Consider the following 25,232-nt stretch of genomic DNA (forward strand, 5'->3'; position numbering starts at 1 on the left):
TCTAAGCTCACATGGTTGCTGGCAGGATTTAGTTCTCTGTGGCTTAGGACCCAGTGGTGATTAGTAGAACTGGAAATAAAAACAAGAAACCCAGTCCAGAATATCTCTTTTAGATATTTGATTTATTATGAAATATTTAAAAATCATGAAATGACTGCATAGACTAGTACAACGATCACCCTTGTATACCACCCAGCTTCATAAATGGTCTGACATATTCCAGGAATGTTTTCACTTTGCTCTATTTCTTTTTTAATGAGGAAGCAGTTATGTGGAAGAAAAGGATGATATTGTCATGGTACTAATAGGGCAAGTTTGTTTGTCTTTACCTCTTTTCTTTCTACAGTTATGATGGGAGGTAAAGATTCTATTCAAGCATGAGTCATGGCATGATGCATGTCAGTACACGTAGCTAGTGAGGCCAAGCCTGGAAGATTCACAGGAGAGGTGAAGGGTGATCCTTTTTCCAAAAGCCTCAAAAGAGGAGCAAGGTGCTCACTAGTAGGTGTGTAGTAGGAGGACGGATGGTTTTGCATTTGCACCACCATCCATGAAATCATGCTGGACATAAACCTGAGGGTATGCCTGGCCCAGCAGATACCAAAAGCTGCTACCCGTGGAAAGTGCTGAGCAGAATTCACTAATCCAAGTTGCCTGGAATTTCTAGTGTGGGTCTCTGCTTCCATCTCCTTATTTTGGCCCAAGTGATCAACTAGGTGTTGAATTCCGTATGGGAAGTTACTGTCGTACCACAAAGATTACAAAAGTGCTTGCAGAGTCTAGGGATCTGCATTGTCCTTGTTAGGGTTTCAAATGGTTTTGGAAAGCATGCTAAGTAAATCATAGGGTCTTCAGGTCCCAGGCTCAATGGATTGGAGGAACAAACGAGGTTTCAGGAAGGCCAGCCCCAGCTAGCCCAACAGGCTTTGATAGATATTATCCTGCTACTGCTTAAGTGTTTGGCTCTTATTTATTTTATATATGCTCATCCCAAAGTTCTCTGCATTTCTTTCACAGTCAGTTAAAAAAAAATCTCACTTGTGTCCAAAATACTTATAAGAATATTTAAACCTGCTTCACTGATCCAGGAAATGGTGCTTGGTAAAAACTAAAAATAAACCAGAAAGGCTCCAGCAAGGTTTCAGTGGCAGAATCCAAGGAGTTCGAGGGATTTCCAAACTTGGCCAAAGGCTTTCCTGATTTTCTATTTCGAGTTCATCCATGTGTGGATTTTCAAAATCTGAAGATCATTTCTTCCTTTTCCTGATGTTGAAAATAGAAGAACCCTGGCTTAACTTTGGAGCAGGTTGTAATTTACATTTTGGTCCTTCTGTGATGTGATGATGAATCAGGCAGTAAAGGGCTTGGCCATCAGAGTTAGGCAGCCTGGGTTCAAATCCCAGTTGTCACTGAGTGTCTGTGAGACATTGCGTAGGTCACTTGCCCTCTCTCAGCTTGTCATCTTTGTCTGCCAAGTCAGGGTTGATATGAGGATTAAATGAGATAATGTGTGAATTTAACATGGGTCCTAGAACACAGTAAGTGTTCAGTGAACAGTAGCTCTTACTCTACTCCTATTGTAGTAAACATAACCATCTTTTGACTTTCTGTAATGGCCCTGGAAATGAAGCATTGTTATTCCAGATTTGAGGAGGGTATAAATATGCATACCTTCTATGTCAGAGGCTACTAATTATTGACTGACCTCTTTCCTCATATTCCTGAGCTTTTAGCTAAGACCACATTCCCCATCCTTCCTTGCAATTGGGTGATGCCATGTGACTAAATTCTAGCCAAATGTGAACAGAAGTCATATGTCCCCTTTCTAGGCCTGGCCTATAGAAATCTCCCATAAACACTTCTCCATGCTCTTTACCTTGGGAAGGAGATGGTTATGATGACCTTAGAAACCATATAATGAAAGTGGCAGAGTCACTGTTGGTCTGAAACTTTGAATGGCAGCTGGGGAATGGAGACAAGTCAACCTCCACTGAGGAGGAATGCCCATCTTATTTACTCTGAGGTAAATAAATCTCCGTGGTGTTTGAACCATCTTGTATTTTCTTATTTGTTATAGCATCTAGTTCCAAATGCCTAGCACTGTCTTGACTACTGCCTTTCTTAACTAAAACTCCTGGCTTTATTGCTTTCTGTTTCCTATTTGAAATTCCTGAAATGAGTAAAAGAGTTACAGTATAAATGTTGAGGGACCCCACTAACCAACATGTATGTCTAGGAGCTTCTGTTGATTTTATGGATCACTTCCGCTTTTTATTTTCTAAGACTTCTTTATTTTATTTTCTTGGGGAGTAAACCACACCGAGACAGAATTTTCAGAATGGATGTGGGAGGGCTCAGATTACTTGGATTTTACTGTTCTTGGCCTCAGAGCCTTAACTGTGGCAAGTAGTGTTCACCTAGCCATGGACTTTCCTTTGAATATACTCCAAAGGGTTCATGAAAATAAAGACATATTAGGAATGTCTGAAATCATTAATAGAAATTAGATACAATCTGGCACACACAGTTAATTGCAAGAACTTTAAAGAACATTTGGTGAGTTTTCATGTCAGTCTCCAGTTCCTGCTTACCACAGAACTTCAATCACCCTTAACCAAGGAGGTTAAGGAAGGAGTCTCTACTCTGAGGTAATCTCTGTCCTCTTCTGTAGGTCCCCTTTTGCTCTTGTCCCCAGGTCACCTGGTGTCACAAACAACTATCCTTCCTTCCTACCTCCCTGTATCCCTTCCTTCTCTCGGTCTCTCTCCTTCCTTTTCCTCTTTTCCTCCCTCTCTCCCTCCCTCCCTTCCTCCCCCAGCTTCTCTTTCTTTTCATGTACTTGCTTCATATACTGAATCTTACCAATGAATGTTTCCAGACAGCTCTGCTCTGCTCCAATACACCCGGCAAATATTAGCTGCTTCCTTTACCTGTTGATAAAATGGCTGACTGTTAATGAATACGACTCACTTACCAGAGCCCTCTGGCGGCATGCCCTCTCTGTGCAGTAGTGATAAGAATAAAAAGTTTTAAGCCTCCGCTTTGGAGAAGAATGTCATGTCTTGCTTGGAGTCTGAAAAAAAGCTCCACACTTAGATAGCACCTTGATACCTCCTTAACTACATGTCACTTCATTAGCCATCTGTCCAGCAATAGGCACTGAAAAAGTTACATTCCAGGCCGTGTTTTTCATCCCAAAGGGCTTGGCTACAAGCTGCATTCTAAGATTTTATTCTAAGGGCTTTCCATCAAAGAAGTCATTGTGTAGATAGGAGATAAAACCATAAACCAAAATTTCCTCTTGGGTTTCCTAAATGCAGGAGGGCTTCCCCGTAAGGGATCTGGGAGCAGTTCTGGCAATCCGGAAACAAGTGTCAAGAGGTGTACTAAGGGGTTGTTGGAATTTGAGGGAAGGATCCATCAAGTAAACTGGATGTTATGTAGCTCATAAATAAATGTGTAGATGGACAGAGAAAGCCTTGGATTGTCAGTGGGTCAGCACTGTTCATTAAAGAGCAGAACCATAATCACAGCCATCGTCTCCCAGGACTCACACTGTAGTTACAAAGATTAAATTTAACTCAAAAGAAAGGAATTTGTATGAGGGAGAATTCCAAAATCCCTTAGCCTTCATATTCCAAAAATATTTTCTCATGGAGAGAATTCCAAGATACATTGTAAAACAGAGATAAAACAGATTTCTAATTTTTTGGATCCTTATTAGGAAAACTCTCTCTGAAATTATGATAGAGCAATAATAAATTTGGACAGGTAATGAATAATTAATTGAAGACAAGTCTTAAATTAGAACACCACTTAACGCATATTCAGTCCATTTTGTCCTGGAACTTTTGACTGTTGGCAGCAGTTTCATACTGCACTAAACTGGAGGTGAAGTTTTTCTTAAAGAATTCTCCATGGAGGGCTGCCTCTGTGGCTCAGTAGGCTAAAGCGTTTGCCTTCAGCTCGGGCCATGATCCCAGAGTCCTGGGATTCTCTTCCTCTCCCTCTGCACCTCAATCCCTCTCTCCCTCTCTTAAAAAAAGAAAAGAGAAAGAGAGAGAAAAGAAAAGAAGAAAAAAAGAATGCCTTGTCTTCTACCATAGGGATTCGGGGGTCCACGGTGAGGCCGAGTCTGCATTTTTCACAAGCATTCCAGGTGGTCAGGGAAATTTGAATTTTTAAATACCCTAATTTTCCTAGTTACTCTGACTTTCCTTTTCTGTTTTGTGTTTTGAAATCTCACAACCCTTTGGGATTGGGCTTTTTTGTTTTTTTATAAGTCATGCTTTCTGATTCTCTGTCCTTCCAGAACTACTCTGAGATTGTACACCTGGGCTTATGCAGGCTCAGCACTAAAGCCAGGAAAACAGAGTGTAAGGTCTCATAGCCAGACACTCTAAGATGGAAAATGCCTCAGTTAGGAGCGACGGAAGAGGCTGCTAAATAAAATATTAGTGGTAACATAGTATTCTGTTGAAGATAAAATGGGCATATAGTCAAAGACAAACTCAAAGGAGTACACAGACCCGAAGGAATCATGCCAGAGAGATGAGATCCCAGAGCAAGCCGAGGCTCGCAGAAAATGCTAAGGGCAAAGCAAGGGCTTTTTGGAAATTACTGAGGGATCAAAAACAATGAAGAAATAAAGGCCAGGAGCAGATGATGTAATGTTGACCGATGACAGGGCAAGCAGCACGGCTTCTTTCCTGTTTTTCTTCCCTACTCTGGCAGGGACAGGGATCTCTAAGCTGAAATGTGCAGAATAAACATGACTTAGAGAAAACATCATCCAAACATAGGAGAGGGGGTGGGAAAGAGGATCCTACTGGCACAAAGCGAGTGCAACTTTTAAGACCAGGTGAGTCACATCGCAGGCTACCTAAACTTGGCATTAGAGTCACAAACCTGGTCTTGGTTCTCTTTAAAGAGAAAGAGATGCTAAATGAGTACAGGCAAGAAAATCTCCTGATTTTTTTCTCTGAATTTTTTTTTTCTACAAACAACAGATATAACCCCCCTGTAAAATCCTAGAAGAGATACCAAATCAGAGCATTTGGCAGAACTTGGAGAAAAGAGTGGGGGTCACCAGGGTCTAGCAAAGGCCCTGCAGAAATCCAGTATCGACGTCAGACTCTATCCGGAACATCTGCTCAGTGAGCCACTTGTAAGGAAAGAGGACCCCACCCATGGAAAGAGGCCTTTTCAGAAACCCAACCACTTAGCTCAGTCTCTGGACGCAGGTGGTTTCTGTTGCTCTCCATGCCTCTTTCACATCATGTGCATTCATGTCACTCCTTATGTATTCTGTAGAAGTTGCCAGGGGGCGAGTTTCCATCTGGCTTCAGATCCCGGTGCTGAGATCTGGCCTGTCTCCTTGGTTTGCATTGGACGTTCAGCTCTGCTTCTGACTTCAGTGTCCCATTTGACTCCACCTTCTCCAACAGCCTACCACTGCCTAACCAGTCCATATTCTGATGTCTCAGCCCCCTTTCCCAGCTCAGTTTTTACCATAGTAACTTCTGGATTCCCACCCCATGCTCCAAGAAATAAGTTCCTCACAAAGTTCCTCAAGTTATCCGCTATCAAAGATTTAAATGATACCTCACTGGTCCAAAGCTGCTAAGAATGTATAGTTGCCTGAATGATCACGCCCAAGACTACTCTCTTACAGACAGATATCTCTGGTAGATAATTAAAAATGGACTTCCACCCTAGTCAATATTTTTATTAAAATATTAATAAAATATTATGGGTGAAGGCATAAAAGTTTGGATTTTCATGTATACAGATCATATAGATCTTGGAGGAGAATATATTGGAAGGGGAAATTGAGATTCAAAAATATGGATAGCGAAGAAAGTAACCCTCAATACCAGACAAATGTAAAGTCTGGTCCTTAGGTGAAAAAAAAATCAACTGCACGTGCCTGGCCTTGTGACCATTGACCATATTAACATGAATCAATGTGAAAATCACCTTAACACTCCATGGGTCACTGGTACAATGTGCCTACCAGGAAGCTGATGTCTTTATCAGCTGTGTTAATAAAAATATAGACTCAGTATTAAGAGAAATAATTATTCTACCAGCGAAGGACATGTGGACAAATCCTACTGTCCCAATGATGACACAACCCTGAAGTAATTATAGAGGGCAGTTATGTCATAGAATGAGCTGAAGCTGGCAGAAATATACTCTTTTAGGCTTTTGATCACATAGGCTGCTGGAATTAATTGCAATAGAGGAATGGTAAAAAATATAATAAATAACATGTGGATTTCATTCTAAGCATATATCCTTGTAGGGGACACTGGTAAAGAAACACATCCAGGTTAGTGCTGTGCAAGTCATATCCCAAGATTGATATTCAGTCTGTGTGATATTTGGCTATTTAGCCTGTGGATGCAAAGGATGGAGAGAAGTGATCATGCATCAGATGTTTTGATGGGGTCTCATACAGAAGGAGAATTGGTCTCATTCTCACAGGGGTAGATGGGGGACCCAAGGGTAGAAGCTGTCAGGCTCTAAGCACCAATACCTCTGACCTGTGGTTATGTCCCAGATGCCTTGTGAGCTAGTGAGAACTTGGGTTGAGGCCATAGGCTTCTGGTGAGGCATTGCCCTTCTTGGGTGTCCCCGCTTCCAGTACTCTCTGCTTTGGAGGAATGAATCACTCCTGGTACTTCCCTCATAGGGCTTGCTCAGTGTTGTCATCAGGAGAGCTGCTGAGGGCAGAGCCTGAGGTTGTGGAGAAGGGAGTCAGGTCCCTCTGCAGGCTCAAGGACCTCTTGAAGGCAGTGCCTAGACCCTGGACCCTTAGTGTCCACCAGCCTGGAGCTGGGGGACAGATCATTGGCTCTCCTCAGGCTCCACTCAGAGGAAGGACCTGCTAGGAAGCAGTGTGCCCAAAAATGCAAACAGGTTCCTGGCAACAGCATCTCCCCTGCTTGGCCAAGCATCTTATGAAGAAGAGATGGGGTGTGTGTGTGGGGGGGAGAATAGGAGAAAGAACAAGAGTTGGATAGCAGAAAGGATAGAAGGAAAAAGGGAGAAGGAAAGGAGCAAACACCACCACCACCCCTTGTGCTTTCATCTGGCGTTTGGCACCTGCTGGCATCTGAGTACCACCAGTTTCTGACTTGGTAAAAATCTACAGTGAAGGAATGGCCCAACAAAGGGAAAAAAGTGAGTTATACTATCCAGATCCCTCTTTGATCTTCCCAGCTGGTGATTTTACCAAGAGGAGAGGGACATCTGGGGAAGGAGATGAGGACCAGGACCTCTGTAAAAATTTACTTCGGGGCCACCATAGTAGTACCTTAATATGGAGGTTCTTAAGAGGGGAGTGAGGGGGAGCTGTAAAGCAAGATCATCCCCCCTGGGATAATTCGCAATGTCTGGAGACATTGCTAGTTGTCACATCACGGGGAAGAAGGCTTGCTTGGCATCGACTGGGCAGAGGCCAGGGATGCTGCTCTATTTCCTATACTGTACACAATGGTCCCCACAACAAAGAATTGTCTGACCCCAAATATCAGTGGTGCTGAGGTTGGGAAACCATGCCTAAACGGGATTTAACACTGGAGGCCTCCGTGCCCAGGGCTACCCATTGGAGCCAAAAGTTTCTCACAGCTTTCTGCTCTCATAAGTGAGGGATTTGAGGATCAGAGAGTAAAGGAGACTTGTCCAGGGACTCTGGCCTTGGGTTGAGATGAGTAAGAGCCTTGGAGTAAGACAGAATAATTTAAAATCTCAGTTCAGTAAATTAATATAGTGCAGCTTGGGCAAGTTGCTACACCTCTTAGAGTCTTTTTTTTTTTTTTTTTTTGGACTTGTTAAATGTGCATCACATAACAACTCCCTTACAGTATCATTTTAAGGAATATGTGAGATAATGCATGTAAAGTGCCTCACATAGCATATGGCATATAATGAATGGCACCTCTAATGAGTAGCAGAGCTAGAGGTAAAATCTTGGCTCCCACCCCCAAGGTCTATTCTCCTTCCATTGTATCACCTTAATGAGTCCCAACCAAGGCTAGTTCTGGGAGGTTGGCAGGGCAGTGGTTTTGAGTTCTGGTACATGACCCAGGTGGGCCTGAATTCAGTGTCCAGCTCTGCCACTTTCAAGCTGAGAAATTACTCCCGCCCCCCAAGTCTCAGTTTTCTCATGTATAAAATGGGACAATGCTAATGCCTGCTTTATAGTTTTGTTGTGAGATTTAAAATGCGAATTCATACCAAACACTTTATGCCAGAGTGTAGAATGTAGTAAGGAATCATCGTCCATTAGTTGTAGTTCATTTGTATGGCAGGCGGTCTCTCCCCAAAATGGCTGCCATAGTCTCTTTCATTGAATGTGCTCTTCTTCTGGTGCAACAGTAATTCATCTTCCACAAGAGATGGATCTGTTTTTTCATGAATGTAGGTGGACCTATGGCTCTGGAGGGGGTGGGGGGAGTGGCACTTTGTGACTTTTGAGGTAGGCCATAAAAAAGCAAGGCAGCTTCAGCGTGCTTCTTTTGAGATGGTCCCACTGAAATCACCCAGCCTCCATGCTGTCAGGAAGCCCAAGCCACCCCATGGAGGGGGCCGCTTGAGGGCTGACAGACTATGCGAACCTTTCCAGACATCTGAATGAGTCATTGTAGGAGTGGAACCTCCTGTTCTAGTGAAGCTGCCCAGTTGACACTGAATGGAGAGAAATGAGCTCACTTCACTGAACCCTGTCCAAATGACAGATTAATGAGCAAAATCAATTATTTGAAACCATTGAATTTGAGGGACAGCTTTCTATTCAGCAAGAGTAACTGGAAGAATATTATTTTTATTAATTTCCAAAAGAGAAATTTTCCCTCTGCCCATTTCACCTGTCTCAGTCTCAATATCAACACCAGGAAGAGAAGTAGATATAGCAGGAAATGTTGCTGCTTCTCCCCAGATTGGTGTTTCTTCTGAGTATCTGGAGATGATCACATGGTACCACCACTGTGACTATGATAGAAAGTAAGGAGCCTGAGGGTTTATATGGGGACACTAATCTCTTTTGGGAACAGATTAATTCCAGGGCCTGAATGTCATCTGATAGCTTGTAGACAAGGGTTCCTAAGAGCATAGACTCATTATTCTTTCCTTCCTTCTGCTTTGGTTTCTGCTATGGATGTGGGAGGAGGAATGACCCTTTCACCCATTTGAGTTTATTCAGTCCTCCATGCCTCACTTGTGGTCTTGAAGGATGTGAGATGAGGACAGAGGACAAGATCTGAGGATGAATGGAAGAAAATCTTTGTCCTTCTTAGGAAAGCAAACCAATTTTTTATACCAACTATGGTTTATGAGTGTGTGTCTGTGTGAGATGGAAGGGCAGGGGGCAGTGTTACTGAAATTAGAAGTTCAGAAATTTTCTTACTCTTTTTCCCGAGCACAGGAGTTGTTGGCAATCTCCTTTTACCCCAGTGGAAAGTTATCCAGCATGACCACTCAGAGCCTCAAGACTGCTAGACCCAGAGAGAGATCTTCTTGTGGGGTGAGGGCCAAGTGACAACTCTGTGCTTCATTCACCAAGACAAACTAGCTTTTTTTGTATTTTGCCAGAAGGATGGAATAATAATTAGCTGTCTACTCAATCCCCCTGGGAGCTCCACTGAGGCACTAGTGAAAATGACCTCAGTTTTCTTGGCGCAGGTGTCCAAATCTGGGATCTCAGGTTGGGGGAAGGGCAGACAGTGACTTGTTGGTTTCTGGAAAATTGACAATATGTTAGAAACACAACTTCCTTGTGTGTCAAGTGGGAGAATTTGACAGTTCTGAAAGGCTCACGTGCCTTGTCCTCTGCCTCCTCCACTTACATGTCTCTTTTCTTGGAGGACCCTCAGAAGAGCTCTGGGTTCCACTCTAGGATGTCCTCAAAAAAATTACTGGGAAGTGGATTTCAGACCCCCTTGGTATTTCCCAATGACCCTGGCATTAGATTCCTACTATGGAAATGGTGGGGAGAAAATACTAGAGTGTGACTGAAGGGTGCTTTTATTTTCAACAGAAAACAACTGTGGACTTCTCAGTGCCTTTCCAGGCCCGGCTGGTATGAAGACTGAGCCTAACACCTTTGCAAAGTGGCATTTGAGTGATTTATAATGAAGACAAACCTAAGGTAGGAGTTTTTTCCTTGTTTTCCTTACTCAGTTCTTCCTGTGTAAAATAAAATAAAATAAAATAAAATGGCGTGTTTCCTAATGATATTAACTTAAGAGGGAGTGATTTCTAGCATATTGCACACATGGGTTATGGAAGTCAGGAATTTAGCCTGTACAAGGTATCCAGGAAGGATGTTTACTGCAAGTGTTATAGTTTGATATTTTAAAAGGTGGCTGAATGGTTTGTGAGCTGAATGGGGCAGTGTGGTGGGAAAGAGTGGCCTCTCTAATATGTCTCTGGGGGAGGAAGATGGTGCTAAGAGAATCCACTGCGGGGAGACCAGACCATGAATCACACCGGCATGAGTGGGCTTGTTGGCGAAGAAAGTACTCAGAGCACTCAATGGCATTCAGTGGCTTTCCGGGGGAAGGAGTAGTGTCTGCCCCTCTTTGCTGGGTCATGATGACTTCATTTTTTGGCTTTTCAGAGTTGGCTGTGAAAATAGCCTTTTACCTCCAAAGAATCAGTTAAATCAGACAAGGAGTACAGAGAGCAGTGTGAGGCATCTGCTTCCTTTTAGACTTCCTAGGGAGCATGAGGGACAAATTTGTGAGGCCCCAACAGCAACACCACTTTGTAGATCCCTGGGCAGAACTGCTAGTGAAGCGAATACCTCTGAGGAAAGTGAAAGGAGAGCTCTCCTCACCTCACCAGGAAGCTGTCCATCACTCACTCCTCCTTAGTCAGACCGAGCTTGAGCTGTGAAATGGTTGGCTGATGGCTTGGCAAAATGCCCTTCTTGGTTGGGTGCCCCCCTTCCCTGGTGGTCACAAGGGACTGGACTTTACCAGGGAGTGAGGTTAGACTATAGCATGACTGAAGTCTCCTTAACTGGCCCTATTGGGGATCTTGGGGCAGCTCCAGGCTGCCCTCACCATGTGACTGGCAACAGCAGTGACTCAGCTGGAAGGAAGAAGGAGCTGGTGTCATCAGCTGTTGTTAGGAAAGAACAGAGGAGCCTGGGGGAAACTCTCCAGTCCTGAGAGGACGGGAGGCACGAGGTAGGTTGCCTAGTAACCGTGCCAGCACCTCTCTTCACCCGCCTTTCAGGCTGCTGGCGCCTCTTGTCAGCTCCTATTTCTCATTTTTTTCCCTCAGAGCTGCCCTCCACACAACTTTTAAGCAGATTTTACCTGGCTAGAAACGCTCCTGGGGGTGTGGGATGTGGGTCGGGGGCAGCCAGAGTACATTTTCTTCTGGATCATGGAATGTCTCCCAGAGTTCTGGTCTGGATTGGTCTTCCTGAGGGGAGGACAGTAATATTTCAGAACTCACATGCTACAACCCCCATCTGGGTTCAGATTCAGAGCCAACACCTATTAGATGTGTAATCTTGGGCAAGTTTCTTAATTCCTCAATGTTTTAGTTTCTCTTTCTATAAAACAGGGAGAATAATAGTATCTACCTCAAGTGAGGCCATGTGAGGATTTAGTGTGGATAGTTAAATAGATAGGAGGTAGATAGACAGATAGACAGATAGACAAACTTAGTATAGTGCCCCATGTGTAGAAAGTCTGCATATTTGTCCGTGATTAATAGTTCTGGAGGACGGCCAGACACAAAAACTTGCTCTCAGGTAGCTGGGGAAGGATCCCCAGAGCTCGGGTTTCTCAATGGTGTGTCTGGTGATCGGAGATCTGGCTCCAGGCCTGGTTCTAACAGCAGCTTGCTGTGGGGTCTTGGGCAAGTAGCAACTTTCCTTGTCTGCCCTCAGTCTCCTCATTTGCAAGCTCAGAGGACGGGACTGGAAGGACCTGAATTTATTCACATTCTTCCTTGCCTTACAACATTGGGTTGTAGATTGAATTATGAACAACCTCTGTTGCACAGTTATGGGGGAAATTAGAAAATGAGGCAGTGAGTGGAGCTTCTCGTTGAGCCCAGAATGATGGTTTGGGGGAGCCATAAAAACAGTCACTCACTGTAGCCTCAGGACTGTCTAAAGTCAGACCTGGTGAGGGGCCAGAGAACCCTTCTCATGGCTAGATCTTTTCATATTTTTTCCTGGTGATTGCCCTAGGGATTACAGTATGCATACCTACCTTTTCACATTGTATTTAAATTTAATATTTGACCATTTCAAGTAGAATGTAGAAAGCTTACGACTATATATGTTCCTTTACCCTCCTCCATTATGTTATACATGTCACAAATGTTACATCTGCAGACATTAAGAGCCTCCTACTCTCCAGCGATGGTAAAACTCTGGCTTTTAATAATCACACACATTTTGAAAATCTAAGAGGAAAAAAGTAGTTTATTGTGTCCATTCAGATGTTCACCATTTCTGTTGCTCTTCCTTCTCCAAAGTTCTAATTGTCCCTCTGGGATCATTTCCTTCTATCCAGAAGAACTTCCTTTAACATTTATTTTAGAGCAGGTCTGTTGGCAATGAAACCTTTTTTTCTTCCTTGATCTAAGAATGTCTTTATTTCATTCCTGAAGGATATTTTCCTGGGATGTAGAATTCTGAGTTGACAGTTCTTCTGGTCTGCATGTTTGCTGTCAGAAATCTGCAGTGACATTTTTATTCTCCTACTTGTAACAAATTGTTTTTCTCTATCTGCTTTCAAGATTTCCTTTGGTTTTTACAGTTTGAGTATGATGGCTTCATTTGGATTTGTCCTGCTTGATGTTCCCTGAGCTTCTTGCATCTGTAAATTTATGTCTTTCACTGAATTTGGGAAGTTCATTGTCATTATTTCTTCAAAAACACTTTTTCCATACCAGTATCTTTTTCTTTTCCTTAGGGGCTCTGAGCCCCTAAGGATATTACAACTTTTTATGTTGTTCCACAGGTTCTAAGGCTCTTGTAGTTTTTCAGCCTATTTTCTGTCTGTTCTTTTTGTTTCATTTTTTAATTTAAAAAAAATTTTTGGAGAGTGAGTGTGCACATGAACACATGCAAATAGGTGAGGCAAGTGTAGAGGGGGAGAGAGAGAGAATTCTAAGTTCCACACCCAGCATGGAGCCCATGTGCAGCCCAATCTCATGACCCTGAGATCATGACCTAAGCCAAAATAAAGATTGGACACTTAACCAACTGAGCCACACAGGTGGCTCATCTGTGGTGGTATGCTCACAAGTGTAGTTACCATCTGTCCTGATGCATTGCTATTATAATGTCATTGCCTGCATTCTCTATGCTGTACCTTTTATTTCTATTGTTCATTTAATAATGGGAAGCCTGTATCTCTCCGTACCCATCATCTATTTTTCCCATCCCTCTTCCCCCTCCTTTAGTAACCATCAGTTTTTCTCTGTATTTATAGGTCTCATTCTGCTTTTGGTTTGTTTATTCATTGGCTTTGTTTTTAAAATTCCACATACAAGTTAAATCATATGCTATTTGTCTATCTCAGTCTGATTATTTCACTTAGGATAACACCCTCTAGGTCCATCCATGTTGTTGTACAAACCATAATCTCTTTTTAATGGCTGTATAATAGTCTGCCACACATATATCCATTTGTCTATTGATAAATGGATACTAGGAAAGTAGGTTGTTCCATATCTTGGCTATTGTAAATAATGTTGCATTAAACATAAGGGAGCATATATCCTTTCAAATTAGTGTTTTTTATTTCTTTGAGCTAATCCCACTAGTGGAATTATTGGGTCATATGATATTTCTATTTTTAATTTTTTTGAGGAATTTCTATGTTGTTTTACACAGTGGCTGTGCCAATTTATACTCCCAACAGCAATGCACTCATGTTCTTTTTTTTTTTTTCCATGCCCTCACTAACACTTATTATTTCTTAGTTTTTAAAAAAAAATTTTTTATTTTAACCATTCTTCTCACAGATATATATAATCTCTCATTGTGGTTTTTAATTGCATTTCCCTAATGATGAGTGATGTTTAGCATCTTTTAATGTGTCTGTTGACCATCTGTATGTCTTCTTTGGAGAAATGTCTATTCAGATGCTCTGTCCATTCTTCAATTGGATTATTTATTTGGTATTGAATTGTCTGTGTTCTTTATGCATCTCTCCAACCACAAATGGTATGAAACTAAAAATCAGTCCCAAGGGAAAAAAAATGGAAAAAAACTACTAACATGTGGAGATTAAACAACACAATATTAAACAACCAGTGGGTCAATGAAGCAATCAAAAAATAGATCGGAAAATACATGGACATGCTTCCTCCTCTCTCTCTGTCTGCTTGTGATCTCTGTCAAGTAAATAAATAAAATCTTTAAAAAAAAAGCTCATACCTATTTTTCTTAAACTATTTGAAAAAATAGAAGAAGAAGGAAAGCTGCTAAATACATTCTATAAGGCCAGCATTACCCTGATCCCAAAACCAGAGAGGCACCATGAAAAGAAAAGAAATAAATAAAAAGAAAACAACGGGCCAATATTCCCGAGGAATATGGATGTAGAAGTTCTGAACAAAATATTAGCAAATTGCATATAGCAGTACATTAGAAGGATCATTCACCAAGGTGAAGGAGTATTTATTTCAGGGATGAAAGGATGTTTCATTGTTCACAAATCAATCGACATGATACAACATATTAACAAAACAAAACAACAAAACAAAGGACAAAAATAATATAATATAAATATGCACAAAAAAGATGACAAAATTCAATATCCATTCATAATAAAAATTCTCACATAGTAGGTTTAGAGGGACATACCTCAACATAATAAAACCCACACGTTATATCATACTCATTGGTGGAAAACAGAGTTTTTCCTCTAAGATCAGGATATAGACAAAGATGTCCACTCTCAGCACTTTTATTTGACATAGTACTGGTTGTCCTAGCCACAACAATCAGACAAGAAAAAGAAATGAGGTATCCATATTGGTAGAAAATAAGTTAAACTCTCACTATTTGCAAATGACATAACACTATACCTAGAAAATCCTAAATATTCCACCAAAAAACTTGTAGAATTAGTAACAAATGTTTTCAATAAAGTTGTATATACAAAATTAATACCCAGAAATTGGTAGCATTTCTGTCTGTTCTTTAGATCAGAGAATTTCTGTTTATGTATCCTCAAGTTAAGGAATACTTGTTTGGGTTCTTTTTTTTTTTTTTTCATTTTTTTATTTTTTATTTTTTATAAACATATAATATATTTTTATCCCCAGGCGTACAGGTCTGTGAATCGCCAGGTTTACACACTTCACAGCACTCACCATAGCACATACCCTCCTCAATGTCCATAACCCAACCACCCTCTCCCTACACCCTTCCCCCCAGCAACCCTCAGTTTGTTTTGTAAGATTAAGAGTCACTTATGGTTTGTCTCCCTCCCAAACCCATCTTGTTTCATTTATTCTTGATGTGGTATATATACACAATGGAATATTATGCAGCCATCAAAAGAAATGAAATCTTGCCATTTGCGATGACGTGGATGGAACTAGAGGGTATCATGCTTAGTGAAATAAGTCAAGCAGAGAAAGACAACTATCATATGATCTTTTTATTTTTTTGAAGATAGACTCCAATTATTTGAGTCTGTCTGGTGAACTTTTTATTTTGGATAATGAATTTCTCATCTAAAATTATAGAGTGATTATAAAAGATATTTTAAGGTATTTGTTTGCTCATTCGAATGTCTAGGTTGTCTTAGAGTTGGCATCAGTTTGTTGTCTCCTCCTTTGAGAATAGGTCGGATTTTTTTCCTGGTTGTTGATATGTTGGATAATTTTGGATGATATCCGAGACAGCTTGTACATTAAGTAGTAAGACTCTGGGTCGTGTTAAAATCCTCCAAAGAATGTGGAGCGTTTTGTTGTTGTTGTTGTTTAAGATTTTAAGACAGAGATCACAAGTAGGCAGAGAGGCAGGCAGAGAGAGAGGAGGAAGCAGGCTCCTTGCTGAGCAGAGAGCCCAATGTGGGGCTCAATCCCAGGACCCTGAGATCATAACCTGAGTTGAAGGCAGAGGCTTTAACCCACTGAGCCACCCAGGTGCCCGGAGCGTTTTGTTTTAGTGAGCAATCATGCCAGTTAGGTTTAGATGGCAAGTTCTGAGAATGCTGGTTGCATTGCCCATTCAGTTTTCAAAGGCTTTGCTGTACTTCTTGGGATGTGTTGCAATGTGCACACTTGGCTCTGAGCTCAGGATTTGTGTTGGCTTACCCATAGAAATGTATATCCTTCCTGAACTAGCTTACATTTATGCTAGCATCTTATATAACTATGGTACATTAATCAGAACTAAGAAATTGACTTTGATAAAATATTATTAACTAAACTGTAGACTCTATTCTAATTTCCCAGTTTTTCTGTTTATGTCTTTTCTCTGTTTCAGGATCCAGTCCAGGGTGTGCCACATTATGTCTTCTTAGTCTCCCCCAAAACTCAACAACTCCTTAGTCTTTCTTTGGCTTTCATGACTGATCCTTTTGAAGAGTGGTGGTCCGATGTTTTATAAAATGACCATCTGTTTAGGTTTATCTGGTGTGCTTTCATTAATAGGCTCTGGTTATGGATTTTTGGAAAAATATCACAGAGGGGGAAGTACTCTTGTTATCCCCTGATATCTGTGAGCACATGATATCAACATGATTTATCACTGGCGATGTTAACCTTGATCATTTTGTTAACCTTGATATTGTCCAGGTTTTCCCACAGCAATGTCACTGTTTTTCTCCTTTCACACATAATTCGTTAGAACCAAGTCTGTACCTCTAGCCTCTACCCAAGGGGATGGAGCACCACTCTCTGGAGGGCTGGGTATCCAAGATTTTGTGATCATGTGTTAAAACCATCCTAAGAGTTAAGAAATGTGTAGATAAGTATTTTGAAGGTATGTTTCCCGTTAAAGTTTGCCCCATTAATTTTAGTATTTCTCAATGGATCCTGCTTAGAAACCAAGATGTTGGTGTCAGTATGCTGGCCTGTCAGTTTCTCTCCCAGAAGACAGAGCGAGGAAACACACAGACGTATACTCATCAGTGGAACCTTACAGCCTTTGGTTCAGATCACTCCTAAAAGCAGTCTCCTGTGAGGTGCCATTATCTCCCTTGCTTTATGGCTCTTCTCGTACACAGCTTATATCTTCTACCACCTCATAAGCTTTTACAGAATGCAATTCATGCCTTAGGAATTTATATAACCACTCTGGTGCCTAGCACATACTAGGAATCTGGTCTGTGTTCATTGTATAAATGAGTTGTTGCGATCACAGGCTTCATGTCTCTCTTTCTCTCTCTCTCAATGGCAAGAGTCACAGGTGTTGATCGGAGGATTAGTATTCAAAGTTATTAAAATCACGTTTTGCCGTTCCACTCATGTGGAACACCGTGGTCCTTTGCGATGCTGGAAGCAGGAAAGGTTCCTACGTGGTTATTGAAACAGCTGCCATTCCGAGAGCTCCGATCGGTCACCTGGCAGGGGACAAGCTGTGCTTGGGTTTGGAGAGCCCATATTTAGCTCTCCCACAGATGCCCGAGGCTGCCCCCCGCGGGCCCTGTCCCACCACCTCAGTCCCACTTCACCAGTGGCTCTCAAGCACGTGAGAACAAATATTTTGTGCATTCACCAGTCTGCTCCTTCAGGCTCCTTCAGGGTTCTGTGAACTCAGGGACCATGGTCATCATTGCACGACCCTGGGAGCTTTTCTACCTGTCAGCTTGGTTTCATATTGGCAAGCCTAACTGTTGTTAGCTTCTGGTTCTCACTAAGGCCCTCTGGGTAGGCATCTAGAGTATCTCTGTTTCTGGCTGTTTCGGATTCCTCTCCTGTGCCCTGTCCACTCCTCCCACCGGCTTCCTACCTTGCTCTCGGGTTAGGAGGCAGGCTGCCGATAAGCAGATGCACAGCTAATACCCAGGGAAGACTGCAGGTGTGTGGGTGTGTGTGTGCCGGGGAAGGGGTGATGGTGTTGGACTTGGCTTGCTGGGGAAGGCTGCAGCTGGGGCTTCCGGGGCCCAGACAGTGGCTTTCCCTTCTTGCTGGACTGTCTTCTCCCCACCAAGAGGCCAAGTGGCCTGAGGTTTCCCAGTGCCTGGACTGGGCGCCAGAGCCTGAAGGCCAGAGTCAGCTCTTGTCTGATCTGCCTGAACCTGGCTCAGTGGCTGACAGGGAGCCAGGCAGGCCCAGTGGCTCCTTGTGGGCGGGGGGGGTGGGGTGTGGAGGGGGGGACACTCAGATTCATATGGGCTGCTGTGAACTGTGATGCTATATTTACTTTGGCTGTTTGCTAGAGGGATGCCTGTGAGAAGTCAAAGCCGATTTTCCAGGGAGGCAGCGGGGGAACGCAGAACAAGAATGGGCCTACGGAGAGCGAGGTCAGACTGGACTAGTAGGAGATGGGAGGAGGAAATGAGCTTCTTCCCAGGACCTTGGGGCCAGCAGGAGCTGAGAGTTCTGCCCAGAGCAGCAGTAGGGACCTGACATCTTTGTTCTCATGTCTATGCACACACACAGTCTCATTTCTCACTCTCAGAGGACTGCAGGACAGACTGACAGCAGCACCTTCTTCATACCCTGAAAGTCACCAATGGAAACTGGAGGTACTCTTCTTGGACGATTACCTGTCCCTCTAAGGTGCAGAGCTGATTGGTCCCTGGACCTTGTGGCACAGCTGGCTGTCTGCGTGCCCACCCCAGGGTGTTTCCTGGGCGGTCTGTTAGGAGCTCTGCACAGACCGGTCTGCATCTGCTTCTGGCATACCCGCAGCCTCCTGGTCCCTCGAGCCCGGCCCATCTGTTTTGTAGGAGCTGAGGGGAGGCCGGCAGACAGAGAAAGCCTGCCCTGGGGGCAGGCGTGGTGCTGTGTGTCTGAGTACTTAACTCATTTTAATAGCTCCAGACTGGCTTCCTTGTCCCCTCTGTTAGGAGGTCATTCTGTAGTATTAATTTCCTTTGTAGTATTTTTTTTTTTTTTCCCTGTGTCTGGTTCACAGCCCCTTGTCCTGAGAACACAAACAGGGAGTATCCTACCTCCACTTGAATTTAGCAAACTCCGTCATGCTGGCAGGAGAGGATTTCCGAAGGCAAATTAATTTTGGAAGTTTCCAAGAAACAGGGGAATGTAGGAACCACTGGGAAATTGTCTGATGGCCCTGGCGACAGCCAACATGATCCTGGATTCAGGAGAAAAAAAAAAAAAAAGCAGTACCTCAGAAAGCATCTTGTAGTGAAACTTCTAGAAGAGACACGTGTATTCCAGCAAATGCTAAACCTTAAAAACACCACAGATGGTATTTTTAAGTGGACAGATAGACACATATCTCTAGTTTTCTTGAATAGTAGCCCTGGAACTTTATTTTTTATTTTTTGGGAAGCTACATATCACAGGCTGCTAATACCATGGTGTGGTCATTGTATTTGAGATGTATGGTCATTGTATTTGAGATGCTTACCCCTAACCCTAAGTGGTCCTGGACTGTTGAGTCTCTGGAGTTCTTGTCTTTTTTTTTTTTTTTTCTTCTTTTTTTTCCCCTGCTACTCTTTCCCTTCTGTCTTATTTACTGTTAGGCTGTATGTCATAAAAATGATTAATTAATAATCCTCAGGATGCACACATACACATTAGAATTAATAAACAAGTTCAGCAAAGTCAGAGGAGATAAGAAGTTGTATTTCTATATATGAACAATGAACGGTAGAAAAATAAAACAATTCCATTCACATTATCTTTAGGAATAAATTTGGGACACCTGGGTGGCTCAGTCAGTTAAGCATCTGCCTTCGGCTCAGGTCATGATCCTGGGGTCCTGGGATTGAGCCCTGCATTGGGCTCTCTGCTCAGTGGAAAGCCTCCTTCTCCCTCTCCCTCTGTCTGCTGCCCCTCCTGCTTGTGCTCTCTCTATCAAATAAATAAGATGGAAAAAAAAAGATTAGTAATACATTTAACAAAATAAGTGGGAGATTGTACACTGAAAACTACAAGATGCTTCTGCGGGAAATTTGAGGTCTAAATAAATGTTAGAAACATATTTCATGTTTATGGATTGGAAGACTCAATATTGTTAAGGTGGTGGTTTTCTCCAACTTTGATAAATCCTACAAAAATTCCAGCCCTTTAAAAAAAAAAAAATAGAAAGTAGCAGTCTATTTATATGGAAAGCCAAAACTTAGAATAACCAATTTTGTGAAGAAAAAAAAAAAGAAAAAAGTTGGAGGATTTTTCACTTCCCAGTGAAAATGTATTCTAAAGCTACTATTATTTAAGATAGTGTAATACTGGCTTATGGGTCGTCATATAACTCAATTAGAACCAAACCGGGAGTCCATTAATAAACCCTTATCCTTAAAGTCAGTTGATTTTGATAACGGCAAAAGGCAATTCAGTGGGGGAAAGAAGATACATGAATTGTCACTAAGGATGTCAGTAGTCATGAGGGAAATGCTAATTCAAAACACTACAAGATGCCACTTCACCCCATTAGAATGGCTATAATCAGAAGACCGCTGATACCAAATGCTGGCTAAGATGGGGGGGAGGGGAACACTGGAGACCTGCTACATTGCTGTGCACCTGCAACATGGTCCAGCCATTTGGAAACCAGAGTGACACTTTGTTGAAAAGTTAAACATAAGTTTGCCATACAGCATAGCAATCCTACTACCAGTCTCTCCCCAGGAGAAATGGAAATGTACATCCACACAAAGAGTTGCACACAAATGTTCATAGCAGCACTATCTGTGCAGCCTGCACTGGAAATAATCACTATGTCCATCAGCTGGTGAGGAGATAAAATGTGCTCGATCCATAGAGTGGAATTTCACTCAGTTATAACAAGGAGGGAAGTACTGATGCAGGCTACCATGTGGTTGAACCTCGGAGTCTTTATGCTACACGGAAAAGACAGACACAAGTGTGCATTGCATGACTGCATGTTTACGTAACGTCTAGTCAAGGCAGATGTGGGGATAGAAAGAAGACGCGTGGTTGGCTGGGGATGGAAAGAGATGAACCGCCCATGAGCGTGAAGGATTCTGTGGAGATGATGAAACTGTTCTGAAACTGGATGGTGGTGACGGCACGTCTCTGTAGACTTACGTAAAGTATTTGAATTTCACTCATCTATTAAATTGTCAGCTTTTCTATCAGGAAGAGTATCAGGGAGGACGTGGTCCTATTTTATTCATCATCTTCTCTTCTCTTCTGGAGCATAGTAGATCTCATTGAAGAGTCTTATTAGAAGAAAGGCATGAATGAACCATGAAACCATTAGTTGGGTTGCTGGAGGTAATGTTTCCTTCCTTCCTTCCTTCCTTCCTTCCTTCCTTCCTTCCTTCCTTTCTTTCTTTCTTTCTCGGCTCCTGGAGTGTTAGGGATGGCTGGTGTTCCCTAGGCCTCTTCCAGCTCTCCTGACTTCCCTCCTCTGAACTGCTAGAGAGCTGGTGATTATTCCACAAAGTCAGTACTTACTTGATTGATGTGTGCTGGTCAGGAGGGCAGAATTCTTGTCCTGCCTATCCCCGGTTTCTCAGAAAGCCCAGCAAGATCATCTCATAGGACCTTATGCTCTGCAGGGTGCCTCTGCTCATAACCCTGAAGGTGTCAAGTCATGGGGAAGGCAGAACCAGAGACAGAGGCATTCAGCTGGTGCTTCCCACAGAGGCCAATGGCTGAGAGGTACACCAGTCAGGTGTAAGTGAGGGAGCCAAGCCAGAGGTCTGCAAAGCTGGGTCTTTGGAGCGAAAGGCCGGAAGTTTCAGTCTCTGCAAACCAAACTGTTTCACTTCTTGTACTCTCTGTTTATTTTCCCCTCCATTACTCATTTCCTCCATTTGGTAAGGACCACACACTTCCAAAATGTGGCAAATATTCTCAAGCTACAGAAACAAGAGGTTGCCCTTTCCATAAACAGGGAGGAGAAAAGACAAAATGGATTATATTAAGATAGATGGGTTTAAAAACCTTTATCCTTTTTTAAAAATTTCATACCACAGAAACCATCTAGGCTAACTCTGTGTATTTTACAGATAAGGGAATGGGAGCCAGAAAGGGAAAACATAACAAAACAAAACAAAAAACCCAAGCTCTCATCCGGATTGGCATGGTTTGAAGGTGGCACAGGCAAGAAGATTCCAGGTCAGTTCAGACACTACAGAGGTCAGCCAGCAGCCCTGACCACAGCCAGCACCATGTGGGAAGGGCGGGCAGGAAAGCAAAGCGGAAGAATTTGTCTTCTACATCTAGGTAAAAATAATTCCTCAGTTTGCAGACACCTAGAAGACTTCGGACTTGAGGGTAAAAATAAAACTTGCTTTCTGACAGTGCAAATCTTGTCAGACTCCTGGAGTCTCTTCTTGCCTCGGGAGCTGGGCTTGGTGGTTCAAGAGGAAACAGACTGCTGGGTGGGGTCTCTCGGCCGGCGGAGATTGCTGGTCTTGTCTAACCCCATGGCTCTGGAATCTGCTGCCAGGCTGGAAGGAGCTTCTCCAGCCTCTGCCATCCCAGCAAGGGAGTTCCGTCCAAGGGGGATGTGTATCAGGATAGAAGGCGTCAGAAGTTGTGTCTGAACAAAGGGTTGCAATTGCTCTTCATTCCCTCATCTTTGATGCCACGCATTTCCCCCATCACATCAGCCCTCTCCTTCAAGGTGGAGTTGCTCGATCCTTCAGAATTGTGTCGAAACCCTCAAGCTGGTGTCTCGCTTGGTGACAGGGACAGACAGCAGGAGGCTTTGCAACAACGCAGTCTGCTGATAAGCTGTGAGTTTGCAGCAACTGACCCTGCAGTCGGGTTCTGAGGGTAGGGAATGTTCTGACCCAGTTCTTGTTTCACTGAGGGCAGAAATCAAGAGCCGCGGTGACATCTACCCTCCATCATCTTCTACTTCATTTGGACGCACACGGACACGGTGTCCCCTCATTTTTCCATTTAAAAAAAGTGTGGTCATGTGGTTGTAGCAGAGGAGCAAGCTCTCGTGACTTCTAAACAAAAGGACTGTGAACGAGGGATTTTCAGAGAGTCTCTGTTTTCTGTGTCACAGCAGATACTCGGTTCAGCTCTTGGAAGGGCTTTGGGGAGCCCTTGGCAGCCTGTGCTGCTTCCGTCGGCTTTCCAGGAGGGGGAAAGAATCCCCCACTCTGGAGTCACGGGTCCTTGAGGCCACATAGTGCACGTGGCGCAGGTGACCCTCCTGTGCAGGACTCGAGAGCCACCCTGTGCCCAGCTGAGGGTGACCAGCGGAGGAAGGGCAAGTCGAGGTATGCGGCTGGCTGTATGTCCTCTCAGGGGTAACCCTGGGAAAGCTAGCAGGCAGCATTTAGTTTTTCCTTCCTCATTCCCTTTCGTTGATGCCCGTGTGTCCTTCCCCGAATTTAACCCTCACGGTGACACATCTGCCCCACTTCTCCAGTTCCATGGTGCCATCCCTTTAGACCTCATTATTACCAACAGTGTCCTTGCTGGCATTCCTGCAAGGCTGGCTTCTCTGCTCTCTAGCGAATTTTCTAGAACAGGACTTCTATTCTAGCATGTCACATGGTCTGGCCCAAGCACTGGCCTGGTCTCTCATGGCCATCGTCAATCCCACACTCTTATGCATGGCTCTCAGGTCTGCTTCCGAGGTCTGGCTCCAGCCCCAACAATCAGGCATTTTTTCTTGTTCCCCAGGCCATGCCATGCTTCCCCTGGGCAAGGCTGCCTGTCCCTTTTGGGACTGGGGCCATCCTCGCCTTTCCTTGTGCGGTTGCTTCCCCTCAGATGTCCTCTCTTCTTCACATTTAACTACCTTACTCTGGTCTTAAGGCCCAGATGCTACTCTTGATGGCAACTTTGCCACATAGTCTAGCCCACACTAGTGATGGTGGTACTGGTGGTTGTGGGGAAGATGGTGGTTCTAATAGGAACAGTGGTAGATGGTTAAGCACCTACTGCGTCAGCCGGTATGGTAAGTGGGTAAGATGGCTTCTAGCAGTCCGTCTGGGTATCACTTGTGGCTCTGTCACCTGTTAGCTGCTGACCTTGGGGGGAGTCATTTACACCTTAGTGATTCAGTTTCCCATATATATAATGGGAATGATAATAGTACCCACGTCATAGAACTTATCTGTGTATATAACTTATCTGTGTACCTGGTATATAGTAAATATTTAGGAATGTTATCACTATAAGTAATTTATGTATATTATCTGTAATCTCTAAGAGAGCACATAAAGGAGAATGTCCTTCTTCCCATTTTATATATAAGGAAAGCAGGGCTCAGAAAGATTAAGTAACTGTCAAGTGGGTAGGAGAAGAATAAATGAAACGAGATGGAATTGGGAGGGAGACAAACCATAAGTGACTCTTAATCTCACAAAACAAACTGAGGGTTGCTGGGGGGAGGGGGTTTGGGAGAAGGGGGTGGGATTATGGACATTGGGGAGGGTATGTGCTATGGTGAGTGCTGTGAAGTGTGTAAACCTGGTGATTCACAGACCTGTACCCCTGGGGATAAAAATATATGTTTATAAAAAATAAAAAATTAAAAAAAGAAAGATTAAGTAACTGTCCAGTGTCACTCAGCTAATATGCAGTGGGAATGGAATTTTGACTCGGGTCTCACTGTCCCTACTGACCAATACCTACCCGTAATTTCTACAGTACTTAAGGCTGCTGCCATGAAGCTTAATATGCGAACATCTTCAGATTGTTCTCTGCACGTGTGCTTGTTTGTGGGCTCAGATTGTAAGCCACCTGAGGGCAAGAGGGTTTCCTACACATGGGGTAGTTGTACAGGGATTGGGTGGAAAGGGACCAAGGACCCAGGACACCCTCTGGGACCAAAGGACACGAGTGATGAATGGTGGGCAGACAGCTGTGCATAGCTACAGACCTAGTGGGATTCTCTCTCCCTGGAAGGGCTGGGTCCTCTGCCTCCAAGTCCCCGTGGAGCTGTCTAGCAATCAGTGAGTGCACCCGGCCAGGGAGAGAAGTCTATCAGGTCCTCTGAATCATCCTTGCTGTCAGGGTCATGGTGTTGCCTGGGGTGGGCTCCTCTCCACGCAACCCATTCCCTATAGCTTTTTCTCTCTGGGTCGGCTAGCTGCTCCTCCTCCTCAGGCCTCTGGGTCTCCTGATACCAGGCTTGGGTACCGCACTGCCTCCATGGG

At 43.5% G+C, this 25,232-nt stretch overlaps 1 long non-coding RNA gene across 3 annotated transcripts in view; it reads left to right on the plus strand.

The window, feature by feature from the left end:
- The window catches only part of LOC131832329 (uncharacterized), a 180,575-nt gene that overhangs the window by 100,134 nt on the left and 55,209 nt on the right, over positions 1–25,232 (plus strand). For all 3 annotated transcript variants that reach the window (XR_009353993.1, XR_009353994.1, XR_009353995.1), the window contains exon 3: positions 10,043–10,153. This is a non-coding gene — a long non-coding RNA (uncharacterized LOC131832329). The remainder of the gene's footprint in view (positions 1–10,042; positions 10,154–25,232) is intronic.

This window comes from Mustela lutreola, chromosome 5, assembly GCF_030435805.1.
Source record: "Mustela lutreola isolate mMusLut2 chromosome 5, mMusLut2.pri, whole genome shotgun sequence".
NCBI lineage: Eukaryota > Metazoa > Chordata > Mammalia > Carnivora > Mustelidae > Mustela > Mustela lutreola.